Source organism: Delphinus delphis, chromosome 20, assembly GCF_949987515.2.
Source record: "Delphinus delphis chromosome 20, mDelDel1.2, whole genome shotgun sequence".
NCBI lineage: Eukaryota > Metazoa > Chordata > Mammalia > Artiodactyla > Delphinidae > Delphinus > Delphinus delphis.
The window spans coordinates 22,475,973-22,502,832 of record NC_082702.1 but is presented as its reverse complement, the minus strand read 5'-3'; positions in this window follow the sequence as shown (position 1 = coordinate 22,502,832).

Sequence of the window (26,860 nt, the reverse complement as noted above, 5' to 3'; positions counted from 1 at the left end):
AGAGTTCTGCACTGGAGTGAACTCCCAGGAAGGAAGCCTGTGCAATCTTCACTGACGGAAGAAAGTGTGGGCTGCGGGGACAGAAGACAAAGACCCTGGCATGAAGTTGCTCAAGGCAGCACTTTTCTGGCAGAAGAGAAACTAGCTAGAGAAAAACTGGCTAAGAAGACAAGCACTTGATGGAAAAATAGAAAGAGAAATCAGAGAAGGGGAAATAATGTAAATTGAGTTTATTGTGTTTACCAAAAAACTCATATATGACTAATTGTACTTTGAATTTTCATAAGAGGTTGTTTGGCAGCGGAGAAAAGGAATTGAAAATAAATATGTATGATATGTAAATACATTTATAATAAGACACCTGTGAGTGTCAAATGATGCCATAGGTCTGAGAGCGTAAAGTGCTCTATAAGGTGTAAGTAATAGTAGTTACACAACTCAACTAGGCTAATAGTTCCTCATTGGTATTGCCTGCTAGTTATTTCTGGAAGGGACTCAGGATGGATGGCAATAAAAGTTTTGGGGAAGGTATTTTTGATTGACCCCAAAATGATTTCTCTGCAAAATTCAAGTGTGGTGAGCAATAATGTAGAATTTATTCTCCTCAGGAGAACTCTATAGATTTTCATATCCCATTTACATCAATAACAAGATAATTTGTCTTGATTACAGAGTGTACTGAAGGAAGTAATTGTCATGTGCTGCTTATTATAGTGCCTCCAAATAAATTAAAAACTCCAAAGATATAGAGGCATGCTTAATAAACCAGCCATAGGGCATGCTTAATAGCGTCTGTTTCGATAATCAATAGTAAATGATCCATGAGTTAGAAATGCTCTCTTAGAGGGATCATGATGGTTTTTATTCCTTTCCTTTCCAGCTCATTAACAATCAGCTTTTAAAAACACGTCTGAACCTGGGCAGCACTTTGCCTAGAAGGGGCTGCATCTGTGAGTCTGAGCCCTGGGTGCTGACCGCTGGGCCTGGGGTGGGGCCCTCTTGCTGTCTCAGAGGCTCACAGCGGTGGCCCCTGAACCAGAGCCAGTCCTCAAGTGCAAATGCACACTTTGCACAGATTTTAAAAAATCTGAATTCATGGCCAGTATTTAAAACTCAGGAGATTTCACATGAGAAAACAGACTTCTGGTTTCTCTTTAAAAATCAGAAAAACTGGACATACTAGGTCTGATTCTTCTACGACAGAGCCTGCTGAGGCTGACGGTGACTGTCTCTCTTCTAGATGGTGATGAATTCTGCAGTGAACCTGCTCCATGTCCCACCTGCTACTCATTTTTTTCCATCTTCCTGGCCTCTGTAGGCATTTGAACTTGGGACTACTACTCCATCTCCCATCAGCTTTTACCCTTTACATCCCCACTGTTATGGGATGCATTGTATCACCTCCAAAATTCACAGGTTGAAGTTCTAATGTCTAGTACCTGAGAATGTGACTGTATTGGGAGATAAAGCCTTTAAAGAGATAATTAAGGTAAAATGAGGTCATATGGATGGACCCTAATCCAAAATGACTGGTGTCCTTATAAGAAGAGACCAGGACACAGAGGGAAGACCATGTGAAGACAGAGGGAGAAGACAGCCACTGCAAGCCCAGGAGAGAGGCCTTGGAAGAAACTAACACTGCTGACTCCATGATCTCACACTTCTAGTCTCCAGAACTTGGAGAGAATAAATTTCTGTTTTTTAAGCCACCCAGTCTGTGGTTCTATGTTATGGCAGCTCTAGCAAATTATTACACCCTCTCATCACTGCGCTCAGCAAAATGAAGACTCCTCCTCGTGGCTTGTTCTGCTAAGAAGCAGGGAGTTGTGAGTAACAAGCTGTCATCATTGTTGTCCTCGTTATCCCCATCCTACTGTCACTTCCTAACCTGTGTTTAGCCTTTTGGTCTTTCCCAAGCTCTTTGACATATATTTTCTCAGAATACCCACTAAACAGGCCTGTGAGACTATTGGTATGTTCATGCCCATTTCTTCAGCTGGGAAAACTGAGACCCAGGGAATTTGCAGGGCCCAAGCCAGGATACCTGCCTCTCACAGAACAGCGGCTTCCTGAAACACTGCCTTCTCCCTGGTCTCTCATGGTTGAGAGGAGGGGCAGTTTCAGACAGCCTTAAAGGACTTCCCTGTGGTGTGGGGCCCAAAGAACTGGGGACATGGTCAGGAAATCTTGCCCTCTGACACTGACACCTCTAAGAGACTGTGAGTAATGGCTGAGTGCAGCCCTCTGAGGGGTAGTGAGACTCAAGTCTGCAGCTAGAGGACCATACTTGGGACCTTTTTCTGGAATGTGCCTGGGGGAGGAGGCTCTGAGTGTTGTTTGTACATGTCAGACAGCCCCTGGTGGAAAGAAGCGACTGTAGTCCTGACCCTCAAATCCTCACCCAGGCTTGACCAAGGCAGAAGGCAACCCTGCCCACAGGTCCCTGTGCCAGATGGACAGCTGGTCAGAGCAGCCCGCTGGATGCCTTTCCCTTCTGCCTTCCTGGGTCCTGCAGGCTCTGGCCTCTCTTGGGGGACTCTGTGTCATTAGTTCGTGGGCAGTGGAAGGAGGTGGTGCAGAGAGCAGGGGAATGTTCCAGTCATTTGACATCATTTACATGTTCTACGGTTCTTGGTCGCCTCTTGTGCCTGCCTCACCTCCTCTCAGCCTCACCTTGCTCCAGCCATGGCTCAGGCAGACATTCTACGGGCGTCTACCTCCTTCACATGGGCAGTACCTCACTTCAAACGTGTGCTCTTCTTCAAGGCTTTGAGAGATGAGGGTTCTATTGTAAGGGGTGCCGGGAGAGTTTTGCAGCTGCCCAGTGGTTCCCCCTCAGCACCCCTCACCCCCCTGCTACTCCTCAGTTCCTGTTTTCAGGGCCCCTTCTTTTTGGCTCCCCTCCAAATCTCTACCTCATTTTACTCAGCAGAGATCTTTGCCCTCCACTCCTCTTTCTGGCCAAAGACCCATTTATATGATCATTTCATTATAAATCATTATACTATTTATATCACATATAAGATCTCCTGAAGATGGGTCTTTCCTTCTCAGCCCACATTTTTGTAGCCAAGAATGAAGAGATAATTTGATATTTCAATTTCTTCATTTTGTTCCTCCTCTCCTGACTTGGGGAGAGGAAGAAAGCTGTTAGAGATTTGCTCTTATATGTGATATGAATTATGCCACTTTCCCCCTCACTCTCAAACCTTAGATATTTTTAAACAACAGGTTGTATTTGTGTTAAAAGTCACTCAATTTCACTTAAGTTCAACTAAAATTCACCAAGTGCCTACTCCTTACCAGGTTTTATGCTCAAGCAAGTCGCAGTAAAGTAAACTGGAAACTACCAAAGAGTGCTGTATCACTAACGACACGGGGGCTTCCCTGGTGCCGCAGTGGTTGAGAGTCCACCTGCTGATGCAGGGGACACGGGTTCGTGCCCCGGTCCGGGAAGATCCCACATGCCGCGGAGCGGCTGGGCCCGTGAGCCATGGCCGCTGGGCCTGCGCGCCCAGAGCCTGTGCTCCGCAGCGGGAGGGGCCACAGCAGTGAGAGGCCCGCGTACCGCAAAAAAAACAAAAACAAAAATTAACGACATGGGTGTGTGACACGTGCTTAGGAAGCTCAGAGGACGGAGGAGGGGTGGGGCTGAGGAGGTAACAGCTTCATCCTGGGAAGTTCCTTCCCTGCCTTGGCTCTCCCCATCCCCAGCAGAATCAACAGGAATTAATATCTCTTCACCTCTGCACCCCCCACCCCCCATCACTGTCTTTTCTGGAAGAAGAGAGGCTGTGAGGTCTTTGCCATGCTCAGCAGGCTGGTGTTGGGCTCCATTATTCCTGCTCCCTCTTTCCCCTAACGTTGGGGTTCCATTCCCCAGGGCTGGTGGTGAAGGTGAGTGGAGCAGAGAAATGCTCATTTTTATTGTTTGGGGAGAGCTGTGTCCCATCCCTGGGAGGTCAACTGTTTTTGGATCCATTTGTTTGTTTTGCTGCTTGGGAAACAGCTCCACTGGGGGCAAGGAAGGGGGTCTGAATGAGGAAGGCTGCTGGTGGGAGGCACAGGGAAGGCACTTTGAGCTCTGCCTCTGAGGCCTTGGCCATGCTGTGGGACCCTCTCATTGGCTTCTGCCTTCAGCCCGTTGTGGCCATTGGGCTAAAAGCACAAGGCTGGGTGTAGAGGTGTGCTAGCGCATCTTGAGACTCTGGATGTGACTTCTCCACTCCCTGAGCCTCCTTAAGACAGAGCAGAGAGAAGGCTTAACTAGCAAGTTTGTGTGCTCCCATCTAGTTCCTAACATTTTGGGCTCTGGGACAGGTTTGAAGTAAAAGGTGATGGAATAAATGCAGAGGCATAATGCAGAAGTGAACTGAGATGGGAGGCAGATGGAGGGGGGAAGAAGACAGGGACAAAAGTGAAGGTAGAGAAGAAAAATGAAAGGGGAGAGACAGTGGGAATCAGAGAGATGCAGAGAGGGAAAGAGAGAGAGAGAGAAGAAATGAACAATAGAGAGAGGGAGAATATTAATGAATGACAGGGAGACAGAACTGTCTTCCATTTATTTGGATCCTGTGCTCAATGCTGGTCTCCATGGTGATGGGATGTAGTGAGAGGAGGGAGGGGGATGGCTGCCCTTGTTCTTCTTGGAGAGAAGCAGCTCAGGCTGCAGCAGTTGGGACAGGGCTTGGCTTGGTGGCCTTCTCTCAACTGGACCCCCTTTGGTTGGTTGCACGAGTGGGACCAGCTTTGAGGAAACTGCCTCTGGCCACGCTGGGAGACATAACTGATGACCCTCCTAGGTTGGTCAAGGGTTGCCTCTTCTGTCTTCCCAGAGCTCCTGAGGCTGCGTCTCTCATTCTGGTCCCAAACTGCCTTCCCCTCTGGATTGCAAAATCCTTGAGGTATCCCTAACTTTGCTGTGCCATGGACCCCTTTGAGTGAAGCCAATGGACCCATTTTCTGAATGATGTTTTTAAATGCATGAGGTAATATACAAAGTGTTTACAAAGGAAATCAATTATTTTAAAATACTATTATCCATATATTAAAATATAATAGCAGATATACTTCTCTATTAATATGTTACAGAATAAGATATATCAGACCCTAGTAGTGGGTGTGATAGGTATCGTAATTTTGAAACAGTGATGAGTGTAAATGATACAGTTTGATATCTACAACAACTGGGATGTGATATGGAAACAATTGTGCATATTGATGACAAAGTCACAGGTATGACTATTATAGAAATGCTAAATTTTTGTTAGAGATTAGTGAACACAAAAGAGTAATTTTTCCATCTATGTTCACAAACTTACTGAATTCTATCCATGGAACCCTTGGTGGGGGTCTTTGGTCCACAAATTAAGCTCCCCTGTTGGACCTTCCTGCTTTTCCACCTGATCACTTGCCACTCTCTCCCTTGCTTACTCCGCCCCTGCCCTCTGGCCTTCTGGCAGTTCCTCTTTGAATGTGTTAAATTATTCCCAAGTCAGGGACTTCACACCTGTTGTTTCTGCTGCCTAGAATGTCCTTTTGGCCTTCACCTGGTCCCTCACTCCTCACATCTCTCAGTTCCTCAGAGCAGCCATCCCTAATGTCCTAGATTTTATCTTTCCTGTTTTTCTTGATATAGAATTTAGTGCCTTGTTTTTGTATTATTTATCACAATTTGCCATGGATCATCAAAAGAGTAAACATTCAAGGGACTTCCCTGGCAGTCCAGTGGTTAATTTGGAGATTGGGATTGACATATATACACTACTGATACTATGTATAAAATCGATAGCTAATGAGAACCTTCTGTATAGCACAGGGAACTCTACTCAACGACCTAAATGGGAAGGAAATCCAAAAAAGAGGGGATATTATGCGTATGTGTAGCTGATTCACTTTGCTGTACAGTAGAAACTAACACAACATTGTAAAGCAACTATACTCTAATAAAAATTAAAAGAAAATAAATTAAAACAAAAAAGACTTGGCCCTCCCCGTGCAGGGGGCACGAGTTCGATCCCTGGTTGGGGAACTAAGATCCCGCCTGCTGCGGCCAAAAAAAAAAAAAAGGAAACATTCAAATAAGTATATTTGTGTGGAGCAGACTCTAAGCTCCGTGGGAATCGTGACTACGTCTAATTTTGCTCTTTGCTATAAACCCAGAGCTGGCAGTATCTGGTACGTAGTAAGAGACCAGTACATGATTGTAGAATAGGTGAATGACTGAGTGAATGAAGAGTTGGGATGCTGTCTAATTTGTCTTTGTACCTTCAGGGTTTAGCCCCATGCCTAGCACATGGTAGGTGCTCACTTAATGAAAACTGAATGGCTTAGAGGCTGGCTGGCTGAATAGAAGTTTGGGGGTTTGGGGGTGAGGCCTCACAGATGCGTCAGGGCCAAGCCTGGCCCCCAAACATGAAGACACTGCCTCTCAGCCTCCAGCTGTTTAATTCACTTGACATTCCTTTATTTTTGATTTCGTCTCCCTCTTTCTGGTTTGAAAGTGGCTGATTTGGGGGAAGAGTTTTGAGCGTTATGCTCCTCACTGTAGAAACCATCTTCTGGGCTCTCTCACCATCGGAGCCACTTTTCCATGGGTCTGGTGTCTTCAGGAACTAGGGCTAGACCGTGATTAGAGTCTGGGTCTACTGGAGAAGCAAGATCTGTCTCCACTCTGGGGATCTCAGTGCAAGACTCAGCCTCCTCTTGGCAACTTGCTCATAGTTTATTTCTGAGTTCTTTTGACTTATAAGTAACTGTACCTTCGACACTTCTTTGCTGCTGCTCAGTGAGTGAGCCATATAGCTGTCTCTGGACAATGAGACAGGGAGGTTGGGTGGAGCTGGTGTCAGGGGGGCAGTGAGAACCCAGAAGAGAGCCAAAGGAGAGAAGTTGGTATGGGGGCCCAGTCCTCTACCTCCATCACTTTGTCTTCCTGACCAGGGTGGGAGTTTGTCCTTCTTTTAAGCAGCATTCACATGATTGAGTCTTGACCTTTCCCTGCAATGAAAAAAACCATACCAGTGAAATTAAGGCAGAAATCTAATATTCATGAAGTACTGATTACCCAGAAATAGGATAGTGTCTTAAAGTATAATGGTGTCAGAATTGCAAAGGGTTTTGATAAATATGTATGTTTATGGGCCCAAACAGAACTGAAATAAAGTCTAGTTGCTGAATAACTCCACATGAAGATGTGAAATAGAGCCTGCTACAGCCCATTCATCATCAGGCATGGGGTTTGGGTGAGTTGTGATTATCTAACATAATTACACGTGGGTAGGCAACATTCATGAAACCTAGCACCCATCCTGCCAGCTGGGGACAGGGAAGGGCTTTACTTTGAAGCATAGCAAATTCCCAGATTATTACTTAGCTTTTTGTAGTTCAAGTTTGAGCCACTTTTCATAGGTACTAATTAGGGTACACTAGGTTCCTGCTGAGGGCTGATTAGGTACCTACTGGAATTAAAAGTTTTTCTCCCAAACAACAAATGAACTAGGTATTGTTAAATAAAACATCATGAGCCAGAAATCCATTATCACTTATACTTAGCTTGCATTTAGTTTTTCTGTCATATTCAAGGTCCTTGGGAGGAAGCACCAAGAAAATATATTTGAACAAAGCCCCTGCTCCAAATATTTTCCCCTTGTGAAACCAAGTGCATTCTACCAAAGTCTTTTCCATTAATTAAACATACATCTTGTATGACTGAAAGAGAATTTAATCCGCAAACTCTACATTAATTTCCTCTTCAGACATCTGTGTGTAATATTTCTTAAAGTAGCAATCTCATCTGCTCTCAAGCGCTTTCCTGGTGGAGGGCAAAGAGATTCGCAGCTTTCATTCTGAGACCAGCAAACAAATCCGAGAGGTGGAGCTGCTGAGATTCTCTCATTTTTGCTGCAAAGGAACATGCTGAGTCTGCAGAGAATGGGGGAGAGGAGGACTCCAAGCACTAAACAGACACTCCAGCCTTCTACCTGCGCATAGCCTCCTTATTGGGCTTTCTCTCTCCAGTATTCTTCTCCTCTCAGTTCATCCAACACAGACTTACTAGATGGATATATATATATATTTTTTTAAAGTGCAGCTTTTGTCATGTCCCTTCCAGGAGTAAAGTCCTACACTCCAAGATCCTTATCCTCTTCTTTATGGTGCTCTGACCAAGCTTCTGCTTCCTGTGTAGAAACAGGCATGGAAATGTCACCCTCCAGAAGTGGAGGGCCATCACCCATGTCAGAACATGGGTGGGAAACCTTAAGGGCTGTTGGAGTGGCACAGTCAACCAGGATTGCTCCCCTCCATCTTGACATGAATGGGGTGGATAGATATTCTCTGTTTATCCCACCTGATCCCCTTTCTGCCCTTCAATCTTCTGGGATCCCAGGAAGCTGACCTGTAAGGATTTCATCAAAGGGCTCTCCTGCCCTCTGGCTTTTGGTGGTTTTGGCCAATGGGAAGCAGCAGTAGGAGATTGGAGGGAGGACAAAGGGGTTGGGGAATTGACTGCTGAGGTTTCCGCCCAGCCTGGCCACAGCTGGCAGTGTTGTGTCTGTGGGGCCGCTCCCACACTCTCTCCACATTCTAGGGAACAGCCCTCTCCTTGCCCTTGTCTTAACCCCGCACACAGCCTGCAAATAACCGCTTTGTTAAATTCTCCTCCGGAACTCCATTTGAGTGCTGTTTCTGGCAGTATCAGTACAGATGGATACAATTAGGTCTCCGTATTAGCTCCAGCGGGGTGGGGGGTGTGGGAGTGAGGAGAAGCCGCAGGCCTAGGTAACACAGCCAGGAAGCTGTGAAGCTGGGACTAGAGCCTCAGCCTCCTGATTCCTAGTTTCATAAACCTTTCCTTGACCCTCTGATTCAGAGTGGGGCTAATTTACCTAGCAATCAACTCTAGTGGCTTCTTGTAGTCTAGATTGGTGTTTTTCAGACTGTGGAGTTATGAAATTGATTTAGAGGGTCATGACCCGGCATTAAAAGAAAACAGGATAGAAACTACTAGAGTGCATCCCATATAGTAAAGGTAAGTATTGTTTTATTAAACTTTGGCTCCAGCTGTGTGTGAGTGAGTGAGTGAATGTGTGAGTGTGTGTGGCATAGGTACAGAGTTGTAATGTAAAAGGTATTTCTTACTGTGAGCCACAGCCCAACAGTTAGAAAACCCTTGTCCTAAAGAGAGCAAAGCCCTCTCAAGACCTAAATTGGTGATGCAGGTCCAGCCTCAGCAGGCACAGACCCGCTCTTGTAACTCTACGTTCACTGCGACCCTCTGATTGTTAGTGCATCCTGCAGGTCCCCGGAATGCCTGGGACAGAGAACCCTCTTAGTGCAAAATGCATACCACGGGCCTGCTGTTCTGAGGGCTGCACTTTGGGAAGTATTGCTTCTGGTGGATTGGAGGGGAAAGCCAGGGCTTGCCCTTCAGGTGACCCTGTGCTGATGGAGGCAACCCAGGGAGGCTGGGGAAGAGGGTGGGAGCAGGAGGGGGAGTGTTGGCCCGTGGGCCCCTATTTATGCAGTTACTTCAGGAGGCACTGGGGCTGCCTTACAGAATCTTGGAATCCCACACACTGATCTAAGCTTTTCTTTATTCTGTGTCCCCAGGACCAGCACAGTGGTTTGACACTCAATAAATAAATATCTGTTGAGTGAACAAATGAATCTAGAACATTGTTGCGACCCTCTACGGAGGTGGTATGATGTGATGGAAAGAGTGTGGGCTGTAGAGTCATATCCACTTATCAGTTTGCTGCTTTGGAATATTTATTTAACCTCTATGAGCTATAGTTGCTTCATAGGCAAAATGCAGGCAATAATATTTTCCTCAGCACTGTTGTGGAACTTTGTATAAAGGCCAGGCAGAGTGCCTGACTTATAATTGATGCCTTGATAATATTATTTCTTTCTCTCCCTTAAAGTCTTTCTCTTGCTTCAATCTCTTCTATAGTTTTACCACCTTTTTATTGTCTATTATCTGCTTGCATGCTTCTGTGAACAAGAAGATCACTACTTTATGTTATCAATTCTTTCTAGTTTGGGGGATAAAACTCTCTCCTTGTGGTCCACATTCATTGTTCCTGGTTTTATTTATCCAAGCCTCTTACTGCTAGTTAAGGAGAATAACTATTAGGAAAGGGAGTTCTCCTGGGGAGAAGAGAGAGTTTCTTTTTCCTACACTGCCTCCCCCTCAGATACCAGCCTTGGCTGTTGGTATTTGCTGGGTCTTTTCCTGCGTGTTTTCCAGCTTCATCTCCATTACTTAGTGGTAACGTGCAGCAGAGAGCTGGCACTATTTTAGAACAGACTTCTCATCAGAACTTTGCAAGCTTACATGTTCTGTTTATGGTAGTCCTGAGAAATTTATCTTTCTGAGAATGTGGGATTTACTTGAGGACAATGTTAAGAGTAACAATCTTTATGCCCACCTTTTTTCCTGAGAGAGTGGGAAAAAATCATCATGTGTTCAGTGAGCATTAAAGGGGCTTCAGGCCTGTAGGGGAATTTGAGGCACTGTAGTGAATAGTGTTCATGGGAATGAATGAATGGACACAGAGTAGGGAAAAGTCATTAGGCAGGACAAGCAGGCAGCGTGCCCTAGTGATTCTGGGCTTTCCCCCAGTGATTCTCAGGACTCGGGGTCAAGACCGAGCTTGGACCCTCCCACAATGGGGCCAGAGTCAGGCACGGAGCCCAGGGTAGGACAGCTTTACTTGCTTACTCCAGGGAAGGTCTGCAGATGTGACCCTGGGTCAGGGGCCAGGGGGCCTCAGGGCCTCTCTAGAAAAGACACAGGGGTGTCCAGCTTCAAAGTTCCAGCTCCTTTTGGCACCTCCATTCTCCTGTATCCCTCATGCAAACCTCTGCTGTTAGATTGGCTGTTCTTAAGGCCCAAACTCTGGTTCTATGCATTGATCGTTTCTGTTTCCCAGTGAACAGCGATGGCTGAGTAAATCTTTTCTGAAGGACTGACTCTGTGAACAAATGAGTGAGTGGAAGGAAACAGGTCTCCGAGCTCCAGGTGGTGCTGGGAGTCTGAGTCTTTCTGGATTCTGTGGTCCATGCAGCAGCCATGCTGTATCGTGTTGTTCCCTGAAAGGCTGGGCCAACAGCTTTAGCTCAGCCCCTCTTGGAAAAAGTGGTTGAAGTTCCTGGGCAGCAGGTTGTACAGAAGGCCACGGGAGCTCCCTTTATGTCTCCCTTTCAACCGAAGAGATTGTCACCCCTGTCATGAAATGGCCCGAGGACTTGGAAAGCTCCCTATGAAAATCCTTGGTGTGTGTGGGATGAAACAAGAATTGAGGACTTGATGGAGGGCAGTGGTAACTGCTTCCAGTCAACCCTGGTGAAACTCCTCCTTTGTTTGTGGGTGGGGGAGGTGAAGTGGTGGTCAGCCACACCCTACCTTGTGAGTTTTCTTCTTGCTCCTCTGTGAGCTGCTTTCTAACTGTGCTTTGTAATCTGGTCTCTCCCATGGGCTGTGAGCCCCTTGCTGGCAGGGGCTGTTTCTACATCCCCTGCCAGAGCCAATGTGCTCCTCACAGGGCTGGTGGCATCTTCTTAGTGTTTGCCAGATGAATAGCACATTTAAAGGTGAGCAGTTTCAAACGTTTTAACCTTTTAGAAGGGCTAGAGCTGGAATTCTTGAAGTCTTTTTCTGTGTTTATTTTCCAAGAACAAGAAGAGAAAGAACACACAGTAGTATCTACTGACAGCAAACCAAATGTCATTATGGTTGTGCTGATGGCAGGCTGTTTCTCATTTGTCAAAATTACCAATCCCATTGTGCCATGCCCACGTTAGATTGTTTAAGGAAACAGATGACATAGGTTATAATGCTAAATAAACTGAAACTGTGCCAGGATGGAGACAGAAGGTGTTTGTTTATTTTTAAGTGAAGCATGGCATTCTGGAATGCCTCACTGTAGTGGGGAAGGCAGACACGGAGCTGAATGCGGCATGGTTGTAGCAGTAGCTTTGAATGAAAGTGAATGACTATTTCCCAAACAGACAGGAGTGGCATCTGACCCCTCGGTTATCTGAAGGGAGACTCAGTGAGTTTGGTCACAGAAGTTCTTGGTTTCTAGGTGACATTAGCTTTTCTCCTGAGCCTCTGATGTTCTCACCTAAATGCAGGTGTTCAGTAAACTTCTGTTTTACCAAGACAAAATGGCAAAAAGGAGCTGGCCACATTGCTCAGCCTTTCGTTTCCCAAGGCTCGCAAGGATTTGGTGTTTGTGATAATCCAGTTGACAAGCCCTGTGTACCTCCATCTGCCCATCCTCCAGGCTCAGCTCAGGCTAGTGCACCCTCTTACCGAGCTTCTGCCGAGGGCCTTTCCTGTGGCTCTGCAGATATTCCTGGTCAGAAAGTAACACTGTGGTTCTTAGCCCTACCTGAGCATTAGAATCACCGGGGGAGCTTAAAAAACTCCAAACAGGGACTTCCCTAGTGGCGTGGTGGTTAAGAATCCACCTGCCAATGCAGGGGAGATGATCCCTGCTCCGGGAAGATCCCACATGCCGTGGAGCAACTAAGCCGGTGCACCACAACTACTGACCCTGCGCTCTAGAGCTCACGTGCCACAACTACGGAAGCCCGCATGCCTAGAGTCCATGCTCCACAACAAGAGAAGCCACTGCAATGAGAAGCCCGAGCACCGCAATGAAGAGTAGCCCCCGCTCACCACACCTAGACAAAGCCCGCACACAGCAACGAAGACCCAAAGCAGCAAAAAAATAAATAAATAAATAAAAAACCAAACAAACTCCAAACACCTAAGTTATATCCCAGGCCAATGAAATCAAACTCTGAGGGGATGGGAAGGACCCAGACACCTTTTTAAAAGCTCTCTGGTGATTCCAATATTCAGATAAGGCTGAGAACAACTCTCTGGACATCATGGTATAGATGGTCCAAAACTCCTCAAGTGACATATTGGATCCATCCACGTGGAATGCAGAGGGGGCAAAGTTCATGAGAAGTCACTGTGACTCCACCCTGTGAGACTGCTGCATGAAGACCCCTTCCTCAGCTTGCCACCGTCTCTGCCCTGATTCTGGGAAGGTCCCTACGTGATGGTCTCTCTGTTTATCAGTCAGAGAAGAGAAACAGCCCATGGATCAGACATCTCAGGCAGCTGAGGCCTCCCACATAGGAATGAGGTAAAGTGTCTTGTTTAGTGTCATCGAGAAAGCAGGAGAAGCACAGACAGGCACTAAGGCTTTGGAATTTTCTGGTGGGTGTGTAGCAGAGCAGGAAGCAGTATTGGGAAGAGGGATTCATGTGGAAATGCCATCATGGGCAGAACATGCACCTCTAATTTCATTTCAAACTCACTCAAACGTTTACTCCCTTTTTATGAAAACCCCACTTCTCATTAAAATTACCAGTTTAAAATTACAATCTTCTGTCGAGCACATCTAAGAAATGACCTTTCTTCATTCTAACTGCTATAAAAATTAAGTTTTCCTAGGCTGTGGGCTGCACTCTTGGGACAGTTTTTTTTTTTAAACATACTGGATATTGCTTTCAAAGTTCTCTAATTGCCTAAATTAATAATGGCTTTTTTTTTCCTTTGGCTCCTGTAAGGGACAAATGAATTTTAATCTCTCTAGAGAATTGAGTCTCCAGCTATTTCCTTCTGATTACGTTTTGTATTCATTACAGGATTTGAAATGATCTGCAAGGTCACCTCTTTCTTCCTGCTCCCCACCCCCTCAATTCTACTCCTTCCTTCGGCTTCCAGCTCAAAGAGTTTGGTTGGAAAAAGGAAATAGGAGGAAAGTCCTTGGGCTTTTCTATTCCGAGATTGGCCACAAACCCCAAAGGCGAGACATTGTTCATTAAATTTTTTGGTTTTATTACAGAAAGAAACAATTCTCTTTAGGGATATTACAAACAGAAATATGAGCACTTTATATTTTATTGTTAAATGAATGAAATTGCACCATACTTTTAAAGATACACTTTTCAAAACTACCAGGTTGTTTTTATTTTTATTTCTTTTTCCTTTTTTTTTTTTTAACATCTGTATTGGAGTATAATTGCTTTACAATGGTGTGTTAGTTTCTGATTTATAACAAAGTGAATCAGTTATACATATACATATGTTGCCATATCTCTTCCCTCTTGCATCTCCCTCTCTCCCACCCTCCCTATCCCACCCCTCTAAGTGGTCACAAATCACAGAGCTTATCTCCCTGTGCTATGCGGCTGCTTCCCACTAGCTATCTATTTTACATTTGGTAGTGTATATAGGTCCATGCCACTCTCTCACTTTGTCACAGCTTACCCTTCCCCCTCCCCATATCCTCAAGTCCATTCTCTAGTAGCTCTGTGTCTTTATTCCTGTCTTACCCCTAGGTTCTTCATGACATTTTTCTTTCTTAAATTCCACATATATATGTTAGCATACGGTATTTGTCTTTCTCTTTCTGACTTACTTCACTCTGTATGACAGACTCTAGGTCCATCCACCTCATTACAAATGGCTCAATTTCATTTCTTTTTATGGCTGAGTAATATTCCATTGTATATATGTGCCACATCTTCTTTATCCATTCATCCGATGATGGACACATAGGTTGTTTCCATCTCCTGGCTATTGGAAATAGAGCTGCAATAAACATTTTGGTACATGACTTTTTTTGAATTATGGTTTTCTCAGGGTGTATGCCCAGTAGTGGGATTGCTGGGTCATATGGTAGTTCTATTTGTAGTTTTTTAAGGAACTCCATACTGCTCTCCATAGTGGCTGTACCAATTCACATTCCCACCAGCAGTGCAAGAGTGTTCCGTTTTCTCCACACCCTCTCCAGCATTTATTGTTTCTAGATTTTTTGATGATGGCCATTCTGACTGGTGTGAGATGATATCTCATTGTAGTTTTGATTTGCATTTCTCTAATGATTAATGATATTGAGCATTCTTTCATGTGTTTGTTGGCAGTCTGTATATCTTCTTTGGAGAAATGTCTATTTAGGTCTTCTGCCCATTTTTGGATAGGGTTCTTTGCTTTTTTGTTATTGAGCTGCATGAGCTGCTTGTAAATTTTGGAGATTAATCCTTTGTCGGTTGCTTCATTTGCAAATATTTTCTCCCATTCTAAGGGCTGTCTTTTGGTCTTGTTTATGGTTTCCTTTGCTGTGCAAAAGCTTTGCAGTTTCATTAGGTCCCATTTGTTTATTTTTGTTTTTATCTCCATTTCTCTAGGAGGTGGGTCAAAAAGGATCTTGCTGTGATTTATGTCATAGAGTGTTCTGGCTATGTTTTCCTCTAAGAGTTTGATAGTTTCTGGCCTTACATTTAGGTCTTTAATCCATTTTGAGCTTACTTTTGTGTATGGTGTTAGGGATTGTTCTAATCTCATACTTTTACATGTACCTGTCCAGTTTTCCCAGCACCACTTATTGAAGAGGCTGTCCTTTCTCCACTGTACATTCCTGCCTCCTTTATCAAAGATAAGGTGACCATATGTGCGTGGGTTTATCTCTGGGCTTTCTATCCTGTTCCATTGATCTATATTTCTGTTTTTGTGCCAGTACCGTACTGTCTTGATTACTGTAGCTTTGTAGTATAGTCTGAAGTCAGGGAGCCTGATTCCTCCAGCTCCGTTTTTTGTTCTCAAGATTGCTTTGGCTATTTGGGGTCTTTTGTGTTTTCATACAAATTGTGAATTTTTTTTTTTTTTTTTTGCGGTACGCAGGCCTCTCACCGCTGTGGCCTCTCCTGTTGCGGAGCACAGGCTCCGGACGCGCAGGCTCAGCAGCCATGGCTCACAGGCCCAGCTGCTCCACGGCATGTAGGATCTTCCCGGACCGGGGCACGAACCCATGTCCCCCGCATCGGCAGGCGGACTCTCAACCACTGCACCGCCAGAGAAGCCCCACAAATTGTGACATTTTTTGTTCTAGTTCTGTGAAAAATGCCAGTGGTAGTTGATAGGGATTGCATTGAATCTGTAGATTGCTTTGGGTAGTAGAGTAATTTTCACAGTGTTGATTCTTCCAATCCAAGAACATGATATATCTCTCCATCTATTTGTATCATCCTTAATTTCTTTCATCAGTGTCTTATAATTTTCTGCTTACAGGTCTTTTGTCTTCTTAGGTAGGTTTATTCCTAGATATTTTATTTTTTTTGTTGCAATGGTAAATGGGAGTGTTTTCTTGATTTCACTTTCAGATTTTTCATCATTAGTGTAGAGGAATGCCAGAGATTTCTGTGCACTAATTCTGTATCCTGCTACTTTACCAAATTCATTGATTAGCTCTAGGAGTTTTCTGGTAGCATCTTTAGGATTCTCTATGTATAGTATCATGTCATCTGCAAACAGTGACAGTTTTACTTCTTTTCTGATGTAGATTCCTTTTATTTCCTTTTCTTCTCTGATTGCTGTGGCTAAAACTTCTGAAACTATGTTGAATAAGAGTGGTGAGAGTGGGCAACCTTGTCTTGTTCCTGATCTTAGTGGAAATGCTTTCAGTTTTTCAACCATTGAGAATGATGTTGGCTGTGGGTTTGTCATATATGGCCTTTATTATGTTGAGGAAATTTCCCTCTATGCCTACTTTCTGCAGGGTTTTTATCATAAATGGGTGTTGAATTTTGTCAAAAGCTTTCTCTGCATCTATTGAGATGACCATATGGTTTTTCTCCTTCAGTTTCTTAATATGGTGTATCACATTGATTGATTTGCGTGTATTGAAGAATCCTTGCATTCCTGGAATAAACGCCACTTGATCATGGTGTATGATCCTTTTAATGTGCTGTTGGATTCTGTTTGCTACTATTTTGTTGAGGATTTTTGCATCTATGTTCATCAGTGATATTGGCCTTTAGTTTTCTTTCTTTGTTACATCCTTGTCTGGTTTTGGTATCAGGGTGATGGTGGCCTTGTCAAATGAGTCTGGGAGTGTTCCTCCCTCTGCTATATTTTGGAAGAGTTTGAGAAGGATGGGTGTTAGCTCCTCTCAAAATGTTTGATAGAATTCACCTGTGAAGCCATCTGGTCCTGGGCTTTTGTTTGTTGGAAGTTTTTTAATCACAGTTTCAATTTCAGTGCTTGTGATTGGTCTGTTCATATTTTCTATTTCTTCCTGATTCAGTCTTCGTAGTTTGTGCATTTCTAAGAATTTGTCCATTTCTTCCAGGTTGTCCATTTTATTGGCATAGAGTTGCTTGTAGTAATCTCTCATGATCGTTTTTATTTCTGCAGTGTCAGTTGTTACTTCTCCTTTTTCATTTCTAATTCTATTGATTTGAATCTTCTCCCTTTCTTTCTTGATGAGTTTGGCTAATGGTTTATCAATTTTGTTTATCTTCTCAAAGAACCAGCTTTTAGTTTTATTGATCTTTGCTATTGTTTCCTTCATTTCTTTTTCATTTATTTCTGATCTGATCTTTATTATTTCTTTCCTTCTGCTAACTTTGTGTTTTTTTTGTTCTTCTTTCTCTAATTGCTTTAGGTGCAATTTTAGCTTGTTTACTCGAGATATTTCCTATTTCTTAAGGTAGGATTGTATTGCTATAAACTTTGCTCTTAGAACTGGTTTTGCTGCATCTCATAGGTTTTGGGTCGTCGTGTGTCCATTGTTATTTGTTTCTAGGTATTTTTTGATTTCCTTTTTGATTTCTTCAGTGATCACTTCGTTATTAAGTACTGTATTGTTTAGCTTCCATGTGTTTGTATATTTTACAGATCTTTTTCTGTAATTGATATCTAGCCTCATAACGTTGTGGTCGGAAAAGATATTTGATACAATTTCAATTTTCTTAAATTTACCAAGGCTTGATTTGTGACCCAAGATATGATCTAACCTGGAGCATTTTCCATGAGCACTTGAGAAAAATGTGTATTCTGTTGTTTTTGGATGGAATGTCCTATAAATATCAATGAAGCCCATCTTGTTTAAGGTATCATTTAAAGCTTGTGTTTCCTTATTTATTTTCATTTTGGATGATCTATCCAATGGTGAAAATGGGGTGTTAAAGTCCCCTACTATGAATGTGTTACTGTCGATTTCTCCTTTTATGGCTGTTAGTATTTGCCTTATGTATTGAGGTGCTCCTATGTTGGGTGCATATATATTTACAATTGTTTTATCGTCTTCTTGGGTTGATCCCTTGATCATTATGTAGAGTCCATCTTTGTCTCTTCTAACAATCTTTATTTTAAAGTCTATTTTGTCTGATATGAGAATTGCTACTCCAGCTTTATTTTGGTTTCCATTTGCATGAAATATCTTTTTCCATCCCCTCACTTTCAGTCTGTATGTGTCTCTAGGGCTGAAGTGGGTCTCTTGTAGACAGCATATATATGGGTCTTGTTTTTGTGTCCATTCAGCCAGTCTGTGTCTTTTGGTGGGAGCATTTAATCCATTTACATTTAAGGTAATTATCGATATGTATGTTCCTATTCCCATTTTCTTAATTGTTTTGGGTTTGTTATTATAGGTCTTTTCCTTCTTTTGTGTTTCTTGCCTAGAGAAGATCCTGTAGCATTTGTTGTAAAGCTGGTTTGGTGGTGCTGAACTCTCTCAGCTTTTGCTTGTCTGTAAAGGTTTTAATTTCTCCATCAAATCTGAATGAGATCCTTGTAGGGTAGAGTAATCTTGGTTGTAAGTTTTTCTCCTTCATCACTTTAGATATGTTCTGCCAGTCGCTTCTGGCTTGCAGAGTTTCTGCTGAAAGATCAGCTGTTAACCTTATGGGGATTCCCTTGTGTGTTATTTGTTGTTTTTCCATTGCTGCTTTTAATATGGGTTCTTTGTATTTAATTTTTGACAGTTTGATTAATTGTGTCTTGGCGTATTTCTCCTTGGATTTATCCTGTATGGGACTGTCTGTACTTCCTGGACTTGATTTACTATTTCCTTTCCCATATTAGGGAAGTTTTCAACTATAATCTCTTCAAATATTTTCTCATACCATTTCTTTTTCTCTTTTTCTTCTGGAACCCCTATAATTCGAATGTTGGTGCATTTAATGTTGTCCCAGAGGTCCCTGAGACTGTCCTCAGTTCTTTTCATTCTTTTTTCTTTATTCTGCTCTGCAGTAGTTATTTCCAGTATTTTATCTTCAGGGTCACTTATCCGTTCTTCTGCCTCAGGTATTCTGATATTGATCCCTTCTGGAGGTTTTTTTTGTTTTGTTTTTGTTTTTTTTTTTTGCAGTATGCAGGCCTCTCACTGCTGCGGTCTCTCCCATTGCAGACCACAGGCTCCGGATATGCAGGCTCAGTGGCCATGGCTCATGGGCCCAGCTGCTTTGCGGCACGTGGGATCCTCCTGGACCGGGGCATGAACATGTGTCCCCTGCATCGGCAGGCAGACTGTCAACCACTGCACCACCAGGGAAGCCCCCTAGAGTATTTTTAATTTCATTTATTGTGTTGTTCATTATTGCTTGTTTCATGTTTATTTCTTCTAGGTCCTTGTTAAATGTTTCTTGCATTTTGTCTATTCTATTTCCAAGATTTTGGATCATCTTTACTATCATTATATATTCTGAATTCTTTCTCAGGTAGGCTGCCTATTTCCTCTTCATTTTTTAGGTTTGGTGAGATTTTATCTTGCTCCTTCATCTGCTCTGTGTTTTTCTGTCTTCTCATTTTGCTTATCTTACTGTGTTTGGTGTCTCCTTTTTACAGGCTGCAGGTTCGTCATTCCCGGTGTTTTTGGTGTCTGTCCCCAGTGTCTGAAGTTGGTTCAGTGGGTTGTGTAGGCTTCCTGGTGGAGGGGACTAGTGCCTGTGTTGTGGTGGATGAGGCTGGATCTTGTCTTTCTTTGGGCAGGTACACGTCTGGTGGTGTGTTTTGGGGTGTCTGTGGACTTATTATGATTTTAGGCAGCCTCTCTGCTAATGGGTGGGGTTGTGTTCCTGTCTTCGTAGTTGCTTGGCGTAGGGTGTCCAGCACTGTAGCTTGCTGGTGTTGAGTGAAGCTGGGTGCTGGTGTTGAGATGGAGATCTCTGGGAGATTTTCGCTGTTTGATATTACGTGGAGCTGGGAGGTCTCTTGTGGACCAGTGTCCTGAAGTTGGCTCTCCCACCTCAGAGGCACAGCACTGACTCCTGGCTGCAGCACCAAGAGCCTTTCATCACATGGCTTAGAATAAAAGGGAGAAAAAGTAGAAAGAAAGGAAGGAAGGATACAAGAAAATAAAATAAAATAATGTAATGTAAAATAAAATTAAAAAATAATTATTAGGAAAAAAAATTTTTTAAAAAGTAAAAAAAAACCAAAAAAAAAAAAAAATCAAAAAACAGACAGATAGAACCCTAGGACAAATGGTGAAAGCAAAGCTTTACAGACAAAATCTCACACAGAAGCATACACATACACACTCACCAAAAGAGGAAAAGGGGAAAAAATAATAAATCTTGCTCTCAAAGTCCACCTCTTAATTTGGGATGATTCGTTGTCTATTCATGTATTCCACAGATGCTGGGTACATCAAGTTGATCGTGGAGATTTATTCCGCTGCTCCTGAGGCTTCTGGGAGAGATTTCCCTTTCTCTTCTTTGTTCGCACAGCTCCCGGGGCTCAGTTTTGGATTTGGCCCCGCCTCTGCCGTGTAGGTCGCCGGAGGGCGTCTCTTCTTCGCTCAGACAGGACGGGGTTAAAGGAACTGTTGATTCGGGGGCTCTGGCTCACTCAGGCTGGGGGGGAGGGAGGGGTACGGAGTGAGGGGCGAGCCTGCGGCGACAGAGGCCAGCATGACATTGCACCAGCCTGAGGCGCGCAGTGCGTTCTCCCGGGTAAGTTGTTCCTGGATCCCGGGAGCCTGGCAGTTGCGGGGTGCACAGGCTCCCCGGAAGGGGGGTGTGGATAGTGACCTGTGCTCGCACACAGGCTTCTTGGTGGTGGCAGCAGCAGCCTTAGCATCTCATGCCCGTCTCTGGGGTCCGCGCTGTTAGTCGTGGCCCACGCCTGTCTCTGGAGCTCCTTTAAGCAGAGCTCTTAATCCCCTCTCCTCGCGCACCAGGAAACACAGAGGGAAGAAAAGGTCTCTTGCCTCTTTGGCAGGTCCAGACTTTTCCCTGGACTCCCTCCCGGCTAGCTGTGGTGCACTAACCCCCTGCAGGCTGTGTTCATGCCGCCAGTCCTCTCTCTGCACTCCGACCGTAGCCTAAGTCTCAGCTACCAGCCCCGCCTGCCCTGGCCGGTGAGCAGACAAGCCTCTTGGGCTGGTGAGTGTCGGTCGTCCCTGATCCTCTGTGCGGGAATCTCTCCGCTTTGCCCTCCGCTCCCTGTTGCTATGCTCTCCTCCGCGGCCCCGAAGCTTTTCCCCTCCACCACCCGCAGTCTCTGCCCGCGAAGGGGCTTCCTAGTGTGTGGAAACCTTTCCTCCTTCACAGCTCCCTCCCACTGGTGCAGGTCCCGTCCCTATCCTTTTGTCTCTGTTTATTCTTTTTTCTTTTGCCCTACCCAGGTACGTGGGGAGTTTCTTGCCTTTTGGGAGGTCTGAGGTCTTCTGCCAGCGTTCAGTAGGTGTTCTGTAGAGTTGTTCCACGTGTAGATGTATTTCTGATGTATCTGTGGGGAGGAAGGTGATCTCTGCGTCTTACTCTTCTGCCATCTTCCCCCTCTCTCCTCTGGTTCTTTTTAAAGTGTGCATGTCATGACTAGCAGGACCTTAACTAAAAAAAACAAATATTGCTTTAAATAACCAAAAATGCAAAATATACAACAGCAACAAAACTCTATCTTCAGTCTCCTCTGGAAAAGGCCTTGTAGTAAGGCTGACAACACTTTTAGATGTGTGAGATGATTGTGTTAAAGGAAATAGAGTCTAGTTATTGACTTACAAATGTATAGCCATTTGCTTAATTCAGAGACTGAATCTTTGCTAAAATGGGCAGTAAGACTGATGAAAGAAATGGACTGGTACCACTTAATGAGCAATTTCATCTTTTTAATATAGAAATAACTGGTGCTGCGGACAGCATTTTTGTTCTTTTAAGAACCTTATAACCAAGAAATCTTTCAAATGATCATTATACAATGAATGCCCTGAGGCTTTGAAAAATATTTATTTTTAAATTATCATAAGCTCAAAATGATTCACCAATGCAAAAAGGAAAAAAAAGCAATTAAATGTGAAGCTGTACACTCTGGTAAATTTTCCCTGCTGAAAATAATTGGACAGATATTTTTTCCTTTTTTTAAGTAATAGTGCCCATGGGGCTTAAATATGTTTCTTATCTTAAATTTGATGTTAGAGTAACAAGATCATAGAAAATGATATAATGTGATTGGGAGAAATATAGTTTCATTAACATATAACATACCAAATTAAGTATCATCTAAAATTCTCTAAAAACCAGTGCTGGGGGGGACCTTGAAGATGGTGGAAGAGTAAGACGCGGAGATCACCTTACTCCCCACAGATACACCAGAAATACATCTACACGTGGAACAGCTCCTACAGAACACCTACTGAAGGCTGGCAGAAGACCTCAGACCTCCCCAAAGGCAAGAAACTCCCCCACGTACCTGGGTAGGGCAAAAGAAAGAAAAAAAAAAGAAAAAACAGAAACAAAAGAATAGGGACGGCACCTGCACCAGTGGGAGGGAGCTGTGAAGGAGGAAAAGTTTCCACACACTAGGAAGCCCCTTCGCGGGTGGAGACTGCGGAAGGCGGAGGGGGGAGCTTCGAAGCCGCGGAGGAGTGCACAGCAACGGGTGCGGAGGGCAAAGCGGTGAGATTCCCGCACAGAGGATCAGTGCCGACCGGCACTCACCAGCCCGAGAGGCTTGTCTGCTCACCCGCCGGGGCGGGCGGGGCTGCGAGCTGAGGCTCTGAGGCTCGGGTTTCGGGTTTCGGACGGAGCGCAGGGAGAGGACTGGGGTTGGCGGCTTGAACATAGCCTGAAGGGGTTAGTGCACCACGGCTAGCCGGGAGGGAGTCCGGGGAAAAGTCTGGACCTGCCAAAGAGGCAAGAGACTTTTTCTTCCCTCTTTGTTTCCTGGTGCGCGAGGAGAGGGGTTTAAGGGTGCTGCTTAAAGGAACTCCAGAGATGGGCGCGAGCCGCGGCTAAAAGCACGAACCCCAGAGATGGGCGCAAGCCGCAGCTAAAAGCGCGAACCCCAGAGATGGGCACGAGCTGCAGCTAAAAGCACGGACCCCAGAGACGGGCAGGAGACGCTAAGGCTGCTGCTGCCGCCACCAAGGGGCCTGTGTGCGAGCACAGGTCACTCTCCACACCCCTCTTCCGCGGAGCCTGTGCAGCCCGCCACTGCCAGGTTCCCGGGATCCAGGGACAACTTCCCCGGGAGAACGCACGGCGGGCCTCAGGCTGGTGCAAAGACACGCCGACTTTGCCGCCGCAGGCCCGCCCAGCGCTCCGTGCCCCTCCCTCCCCGCCGGCCGGAGTGCGCCAGAGCCCCCGAATCAGCGGCTCCTTTAACCCCGTCCTGTCTGAGCAAAAAATAGACGCCCTCCAGCGACCTACACGCAGAGGCAGGGCCAAATCCAAAGCTGAGCCCCTGTGAGCTGTGAGAACTAAGAAGAGAAAGGGAAATCTCTCCCAGCAGCCTCAGAAGCAGCGGATTAAAGCTCCACAATCAACTTGATATACCCTGCATCTGTGGAATACCTGAATAGACAACCAATCATCCCAAATTAAGGAAGTGGACTTTAGGAGCAAGATCTATGATTTTTTTCCCTATTCCTCTTTTTGTGAATGTGTATGTGTATGCTTCTGTGTGAGATCTTGTCTGTACAGTCTTGCTTCCACCATTTGTCCTAGGGTTCTTCCGTCCATGGTTTTTTTTAAAAATTTTTTCTTAATAATCAATTTTAATTTTAATAACGTTATTATACTTTACCTTCGTTCTTTCTTTCTTTCCTTCCTTCCTTCCCTCCTTTAGACAACGAATCATCCGAAATTGAGGAGGTGGTCTCTGACAGCAAGATTTATGATTTTTCCCCCTTTACCTCTTTTAGTGAGGGTGTATGTGTATGCTTCTGTGTAAGATTTTGTCTGTATAGCTTTGCTTCCGACATTTGTCCTAAGGTTCTATCCGTCCCTTTTTTTTTAATAAGAATTTTTTAATTCAATAACTTTATTATACTTTATTTTATTTTTACTGTATCTTCTTTCTTTCTTTTTTCCTTCTTTCCCTCCTTCCTTCCTTCCTCCCTCCCTCCCTCCCTCCTTTCTTTCCTTCTTGCCTTCTTTCCTTCTTTGCTTCTTTCTTTCTTCCTTCCTTCCTTCCTTCCTTCCTTCCTTCCCTCCTTTCCTTCTTTCTTTCCTCATACTTCTACTAATTCCCTCTACTTTTTCTCCCTTTTATTCTGAGCCGTGTGGATGAAAGGCTCTTGGTGCTGCAGCCAGGAGTCAGGGCTCTGCCTCTGAGGTGGGAAAGCCAACTTCAGGACACTGGTCAACAAGAGACCTCCCAGCTCCACATAATATCAAACGGCGAAAATCTCCCAGAGACCTCCATCTTAACACCAGCACCCAGCTTCACTCAACGACCAGCAAGCCACAGTGCTGGACAACCTATGCCAAACAACTAGCAAACAGGAACACAACCCCACCAATTAGCAGAGAGGCTGCTTAAAATCATAATAAGGCCACAGACACCCCAAAACACACCACCAGACGTGAACCTGCCCACTAGAGAGACAAGATCCAGCCTCATCCACCACAACACAGGCACTAGTCCCCTCCACCAGGAAGCCTACACAACCCACTGAACCAACCTTAGCCACTGGAGACAGACATCAAAAACAGCGGGAACTACGAACCTGCAGTCTGCAAAAAGGAGGCCCCAAACACAGTAAGATAAGCAAAATGAGAAGACAGAAAAACACACAGCAGATAAAGGACAAGATAAAAATGCACCAGACCTAACAAATTAAGAGTAAATAGGTAGTCTACCTGAAAAAGAATTCAGAATAATGATAGTAAGGATGATCCGAAATCTTGGAAATAGAATGGACAAAATGCAAGAAACAGTTAATAAGGACCTAGAAGAAATAAAGATGAAACAAGCAATGATGAACAACACAATAAATGAAATTAAAAGTACTCTAGATGGGATCAATAGCAGAATAACTGAGGCAGAAGAATGGATAAGTGACCTGGAAGATAAAATAGTGGAAATAACTACTGCAGAGCAGAATAAAGAAAAAAGAATGAAAAGAACTGAGGACAGTCTCAGAGACCTCTGGGACAACATTAAACGCACCAACATTCGAATTATAGGGGTTCCAGAAGAAGAAGAGAAAAAGAAAGGGACTGAGAAAATATTTGAAGAGATTATAGTTGAAAACTTCCCTAATATGGGAGAGGAAATAGTAAATCAAGTCCAGGAAGTACAGACAGTCCCATACAGGATAAATAGAAGGAGAAATACGCCAAGACACATATTAATCAAACTGTCAAAAATTAAATACAAAGAAAGCATATTAAAAGCAGCAAGGGAAAAACAACAAATAACACATAAGGGAATCCCCATAAGGTTAACAGCTGATCTCTCAGCAGAAACCCTACAAGCCAGAAGAGAGTGGCAGGATATACTGAAAGTGATGAAGGAGAAAAACCTGCAGCCAAGACTACTCTACCCAGCAAGGATCTCATTCAGATTTGGAGAAATTAAAACCTTTACAGACAAGCAAAAGCTGAGAGAGTTCAGCACCACCAAACCAGCTTTACAACAAATGCTAAAGGAACTTCTCTAGGCAAGAAACACAAGAGAAGGAAAAGACCTACAATAACAAACCCAAAACAATTAAGAAACTGGGAATAGGAACATACATATCGATAATTACCTTAAATGTAAATGGACTAAATGCTCCCACCAAAAGACACAGATAGGCTGAATGGATACAAAAACAAGACCCTTATATATGCTGTCTACAAGAGACCCACTTCAGACCTAGAGACACATACAGACTGAAAGTAAGGGGATGGAACAGATATTCCATGCAAATGGAAACCAAAAGAAAGCTGGAGTAACAATTCTCATATCAGACAAAATAGACTTTAAAATAAGGACTATTAAAAGAGACAAAGAAGGACACTACATAATGATCAAGGGATCGATCCAAGAAGAAGATATAACAATTGTAAATATTTATGCACCCAACATAGGAGCACCTCAATACATAAGGCAAATACTAACAGCCATAAAAGGGGAAATCGACAGTAACACATTCATAGAAGGGGACTTAAACACCCCACTTTCACCCATGGACAGATCATCCAAAATGAAAATAAATAAGGAAACACAAGCTTTAAATGATACATTAACAAGATTGACTTAATTGATATTTATAGGACACTCCATCCAAAAACAACAGAATACACATTTTACTCAAGTGCTCATGGAACATTCTCCAGGATAGATCATATCTTGGGTCACAAATCAAGCCTTGGTAAATTTAAGAAAATTGAAATTGTATCAAGTATCTTTTCTGACCACAACGCCATGAGACTAGATATGAATTACAGGAAAAGATCTGTAAAAAATACAAACACATGGAGGCTCAACAATACAGTACTTAATAATGAAGTGATCACTGAAGAAATCAAAGAGGAAATCAAAAAATACCTAGAAACAAATGACAATGGAGACACAACGACCCAAAACCTATGGGATGCAGCAAAAGCAGTTCTAAGGGGGAAGTTTATGGCAATACAAGCCCACCTTAAGAAGCAGGAAACATCTCGAATAAACAAACTAACCTTGCACCTAAAGCAATTAGAGAAGGAAGAACAAAAATCCCCAAAATTAGCAGAAGGAAGGAAATCATAAAAGTCAGATCAGAAATAAATGAAAAAGAAATGAAGGAAACAATAGCAAACATCAATAAAACTAAAAGCTGGTTCTTTGAGAAGA